The sequence below is a fragment of the Polypterus senegalus genome, chromosome 12, assembly GCF_016835505.1.
Source record: "Polypterus senegalus isolate Bchr_013 chromosome 12, ASM1683550v1, whole genome shotgun sequence".
In the NCBI taxonomy this organism is placed as follows: Eukaryota; Metazoa; Chordata; class Cladistia; order Polypteriformes; family Polypteridae; genus Polypterus; species Polypterus senegalus.
Genome location: NC_053165.1, coordinates 22,868,062 through 22,874,061, shown reverse-complemented (window position 1 = coordinate 22,874,061; position 6,000 = coordinate 22,868,062). Strand labels below are relative to the sequence as shown.

The window sequence follows — 6,000 nt, the reverse complement described above, 5'->3', positions numbered from 1 at the left end:
CTCTTGATGTCTTTTTTTCCTGAGGTTTCAACAACTCATTTCTATCCTTCTATTAACTTTTGCCTGTCGGGACCTCCACGATTTGGGTGGGAGGAAGCGGATCTTTTTTGTAGTTACTGTTTGGTCCTCGAAATTAAACGAATGTGTGCCTTAGTTGCGAAAAAGTGACCTAATGTTCTAGCAATATAATCAGAAACGAAGCTCTGTAAACGGCTAGATAAGCTGCAACATGAATTAGAAGAAATATCGCACATTTTGTATAGATCTCACGAATTATAGGTAGTTTCCTAATGGTTTATTCTTGGCATTTTGTCATGTGTACATCTCTATGAATAAACAAGTAAGGTAAATAAATGCCAGCATCATATCTGGCACTCGGTACATTTAACTAAATAAATGCCAGCATCATATCTGGCACTTCTTATTGAAACTGCAGAGACGGCGTCGCCTGCTAGCTAAGGTGCTGCGCCGCAGACCACGAATACGTCATTCCAGTCCTCTCCAGTCACACACGGTGTGAGACCAGGCATGGTGAAGGGGGGTTTATAGATCACTTTCGATGAAGGCTTCACTTACGACGTACCCTTCAAGTGTTGTAAACTCTTCGGCCCCTTACGCATTGTTCAGACTCCGTATTGCTGCTGCTTTCTTGCAAGCAATAAGTGCATATACTGTATTGTATATTTAGATTTATTTGCTATATTTTGACATTGTTTAGTGACTAATAATTAAGAGAAGGCGCTATACGAAAAAGAGTTGGAATTTAAGGTGAGGTCACTGAAACCACGATGTATGTAGATCATGATGTAGATCCCTGATCACCCAGAATTGATCGTATTGATTTCTAATAATAAGCGTTCTGCGAATAATCTTGGTGGAAAAAATGGAAATATCTGAAAAACACCGGGATAGCGATTTCATATTGTCATTATGACACACTTCTGCCAAGCATTGACCGTGTGATAGGACCCCTTGAGAAAAGGTCTGTCTATCTTAAGAAGAAACACTGCGAGAACAAGCAGACCTCAGACAGAAAGCACCACGGGTAGCAACCGGTGTACATGGCTGAAGTGCGTCAAGGCGACAGAGAGGACGTATGTTTGTGTTTTGGGGTCCGCAATCCATCACCAAATGCGCTCAAGTAAATTGCGAGCCGCGGTGAACGGATGCCAATCCCGGCAGCATTGGGTTCAAGGCAGGAAATCAAGACGGTTCGCTTTATTTTCTTCATTCGTCCGCTCATTTATTTCATTTTTATCAAACGAGAGAAGGCGTTTTTCGGAGGCAGCGGGCACAGTATGCACAGCGGGTCAGGACGGGACCCTTCTCCACACTCACACTCTCTTCACAACTTTTTGTTTTTTGAAATGAATGAGGCGAACACCTGCATCTTTCCAAGCGATGACTTAGCCGATTGGCATTGCCCATTTAAGAGATGTTCTATTAGGTACCGAAGGAGCCCATGCTCGCGGATCGCATTTTTAAGTTTGTAAAAACACGGACACCCCCCCCCTCCCATGAAACGCTTATTCCATCGAAAATATGTTGGCAAAACTGTAACACCTTTCATTTTTGGTACTGATGTATTTGTGCTAATTGGAATCATTATCCGATTATAATTTCCTAACGTTTAATTCATTTTATTTTATTGCCTTATATTTACTTATTAAACAAGTAACCCGTGTTTTGAAATGTATTTTCCAATCTAAAGGTGTCATGTAAATAAAACATACTGAAAACGATCAAGCGATCGGCCCTTTATTATGCAATGTAATAACTCACCCAATTAGGTCTTATGATATATTCGTTTTAGTAATTGCCTGCATCTCGTACATCTCGTACAAAACCCAGAGGCACGCGGGTTTGCATTCATTTACTAGAGGTCTCCCTCTTCTGGATAGAAGAAATGCATGTCGGGGGGCTCATCCGTTCATTCGAACGCAGTAAGTACTTATTTTGGCGGAGTGGAGGCGTGTGTATTTTTGAATAAACTGGATTTGAAGTCTCTTAAAGCACAGTATTCCAGGGCTGCGGAAAAATGATGTTGCCCATTTAAGAATTTGAAGCCTTTCCCGCGAAGGCTTGGCTATTCATTTCAGGGGGGTTGTTGTCGCCCCCTAGAGGTAGTATTGGCTTATCCACTGCTGACAAGATTTTTTTTTCCCTTCGTCTTCATATTCAGAACGAGGCTGGAAGGCTGTGCTGCATTCCGCTTCATTCATGTTAAGGAGCAGCAGATACGCTGTGGTTAGGAGCTCCTTCTCGGAAAGAATCAGCCACGAGTTTTGGAATGTAATTATGGCAAGGATACCAATCCCGGGATCGCTTGTATTCGGTGAGTAAGGAAAACGTACATTTCCTTCTTCTTTTAATTATTTTTCTTTCTTTTTTTTCTTTCTCGAATCGATACTTAAACGGTGTATTTGGATCGCGGAAATTTCAGTCTCCCCTTGCAGAGTGTAAAGCACGATCGGCTGTTTCTTTGCTTTTCTTTATTTACGCCGGTGTTTGCAACACTTTGGATCCAGGAGGGTGGGGGTCCTGCATTTCCTGCAGATCTGGCGAGGCACGCTTGTTCGTTTTGGGAAGAGCTAGGCAGTCTGCAGTTGTTCTATATGTGTATGGATCTGCTTCTGTGTTTTTGAAGTTTGCCTAACACAATGTATGGTGTCCGATGAGGTCGCTTTAGCCGGGGAGTGAGCGGATGCCTGTGTAGAAAATCCGAATTTTGGAAATAGGATGTTATGTCTATTTTTCCCATTTTTCCAAAACCGATTGCCCGCTTAAAAGGAGATAAGGCTTAAGTACCAAACATGATAGGATCTAAGAGCAACAGACCATTTGCACCGGCGTGATTTCTTCTCCCTTGTTAAAATAAAGAAACACAAAGTGTTTGGCTTATAAGAAGGGAAGAATTTCAGCACACGGAAAACGTGTATTTGGTAATGTGGGGAGAAAACAGTCGGCGAGTCGCTGTTGGAATTGGGATCGGCTCAGTTGTCTCTGCTTGGCATAGAGCTGTGTTGTTGTCCCTGCGCACAGGAGACACCGGGGAGGTCCGCTTTAGGATTACTGCCAACCACTTTGTCCTGTCTAATTTAATCCAGTGTGCACGAGACTACCCACCGAACACATTCGTCCCGTCCAGGGATTGTTGTTGTTGGGCTGGGATTATCAGAAGTAATGGTGTGGGGAAAAAAAAAAATATTTGGAAATGATCGCAAAGCGCCTTGTGCCAAATTACCGACACACACACACATACACGTGCCATAAGAGCTTTTTGGTGTCTCATAAAATGCAGATGGGCTGGCTGATAGTGCCGTCTCTCCCTTCTGCAAATGTTCCCAGGGTTGACTACGCCGGGTGAATTGGCTCGTTAGAGATGAAGCAATGCTGTAGGCGAATACGAATTCCTCGTCTCTTCTCTGTCTTGGGACTGAAGTTGGAAAGCTACACCATATAGTTTCTGTAGGGGGTGGTGGATGATGAGAGTAGCCAGCATGCAGACCTTCACTTTGGGACTTTTTTTTTTTTTCTTGGTGTGGGAAGGAGTTGGGGGGTGGGGCTGTTTTTGGAGGGATTTATTCTCTCCGGGGAGTCGTGTGTTTTTTAACTCTGGGAGGTAAGAGCGGAATCGAGTTCATTTAATTCCATTCGTAGTCCCTGCAAACGAGGAATGTGTTCTCGAATGGCTAGCGAACTGCTGGGGAGCGCGATCGTACTGGCACAATTCCCTTCTCCAGTATCCTGCTTTTTTTTTTTTGCTAACATTGTAGCATAGCAGCGCGCTTCGCTTTGTAATGTAATGCGAGCTCGCAACGTGCACAAGACTAACCGGTTTCTGCGGGAAGGAGATCATCCACAGGGGCAGGGAATGGGCCAAGGATTTGCGAAGCAATCGGGACTTAATGCGATGGAAACACACGCGGCTTCATTCAACATGTGCTTTACATTTACGTTGGATTCCCGAGCCCAAACAACATTATCGCCCAAATGTTGTTCTTTCAAAACGAGTTAATACGACGTGCTTTCGGGTGTTCAGAAGCTGCCCGAAGTCCCGGAGATTAGTCGCAGAAATTGCTGTACACAATTGCAGCAGTTTGGTGTACTGCGGCGTAGATCTGATATACCTTGTGCTTTGTTAAAGGCACTATATGTGGAGTGAAGCATAGTCTCCAGAATATTGAATCGGATTTTAAGCGGATTTGCGAAGGTGAACTACTAATAAATAAATAAATACTAATTTATAGCATTGTCTTCGGCTTGCTTTGAAAACGCTATACAAATGTTGCTGTCAGGATAATCTTGATTTGCATGTTTTACTGCCTAGGGAATTGTCCCAGCTCCCGCTTCTGTCTTCAGGATCATCAACGAAACGGTTTTGTGCAGTTGTTCAGTTTAACCACTCGAGAGCAAGTCTGAGAATCTGAGTTCAGTTTGCAGAGAGTTATTAGGAGAAAACGCGCATTTCATTTGTTATGCTGATAGCTACATATTGTACTAGAGACTGTCAGAAACCGCGAGGATTTTCGAGCTAGCAAGATCTTTAAGTAGACCGGCTGTTAGCAGAATCTTTCGCTTGCACATGTCTTATGCCTAACAATCGGTGTTTTCTAGTACATTGGTAATCAGTTAAAAATATATATATATGTTTCTGTGATCGGAAAAGGCGCCGTATAGATTAAAAAAAATTATCATTCCATGATTTGGTAAACCTTGTTATGACCTTAAATTTATAATATATGATTTTTTTTTTTTTATCTATTGCCTTGATTGATGATCTTTCACATGTAATTAAACGGTTAATTAATCCGAACATTTTGAGAATTCGAGCAGACGCCGCTGCCCCCGGCTACGAGGTCGGAGTTCCATACCGTCTCGATTCAGCAAATCCTTACTTTATGGCCTCCAGTTTTCTTCCACATCTCAAAACTCCAATACGTTAAGTGTATTCCTTTCATCCTTCTATTAATTTTCTGATCAGGCATACCAAGTTCAAGATTCACCGAGAGATGAGCACTCAGTGTCAGCCCGATACGAAGGTGTCCATCCTTGGTAGTTGAGCGCAAATCTGCAATCATAGTCCCGTGGCAGTAATTTTATGTAGGTTTGTTCATTTTTAAAACATGCTAGCAAAGACATCATGAGGATGCGAGACCGGCCTCTTATAATAAGACGCTCAGCAATCTGAGTTAAGTTTTGAGTTTAGTGTGAACATAGAATCACTAAACAGAAATGGAGAACTGCGAGCCACTGTGTAGCCTCTTTCCGTCTTCTGAAATGCATTGCCAAAGCAAACCAGGAAAAACATAATTTTACCCCTTTTGGATATTTTCACAGTCCATGAATGTCTCCTTAACAAAATTTAACAATGTAGCGCTTCTGAATGAAGGAAACGTCATCTCGCTTTCTGTTTGAAAGTGCTATTGTGACAGAAGCGCTTTTTTCATTATTGTTTGATAGGAAGCTGTGATAATTGTTCAGCCAGTCCAGGTTTTAGCTTTTGGTCCTCACGTGTATTACGTTTTCTTTTTCATAGTCGGAGGGTTGTTAGCAATTGTAACCGATTCAGACCCAGAATCCCAATTACAGCATCTTTATGAAGAGTTGTGCAAATTTTACAGCAATGCTTTATAAATAGTCCCTTTGTATTAATGGGTTCGTCTTTAATCCTTATTGAACTACGTATTTTCAGATTTCTGTCAAGAACATTTTGATGGATTACACATTAGTTTGCATATAACATGTTGACAAAAGAACTCAACAGTAAATTATAGCTGTTGTTCAGATCGCCGCTGAATTCGGCTTGCCTCGAGTGCGGGGAAAACTCGGAGAAACGCATCGGATTCAAAGGGGAAGAAGAAACTGAGCTAGTTTGGATGAATTATAATGGTGTCATGGTATTTTAAGTGTTCATGAGGGCCAGAAAAGCGACCGATTATTGTGGCCAAGAATGTGACCTGATTTGGGATGCAGAAGTACTAACTACTGCGCCGCCCT

The 6,000-nt window shown here is 42.4% G+C and overlaps 1 protein-coding gene across 3 annotated transcripts in view; it reads left to right on the top strand.

The window, feature by feature from the left end:
• The first annotated feature begins 1,811 nt into the window (after positions 1–1,811).
• The window catches only part of LOC120541257 (plexin-A1-like), a 710,643-nt gene continuing 706,454 nt past the window's right edge, over positions 1,812–6,000 (top strand). For 2 of the 3 annotated variants that reach the window (XM_039772730.1, XM_039772728.1), the window contains exon 1: positions 1,812–2,335. The gene's annotated coding sequence lies outside the window, so the exon portion shown is untranslated. The remainder of the gene's footprint in view (positions 2,336–6,000) is intronic. The other variant, XM_039772729.1, reaches the window with a different exon arrangement.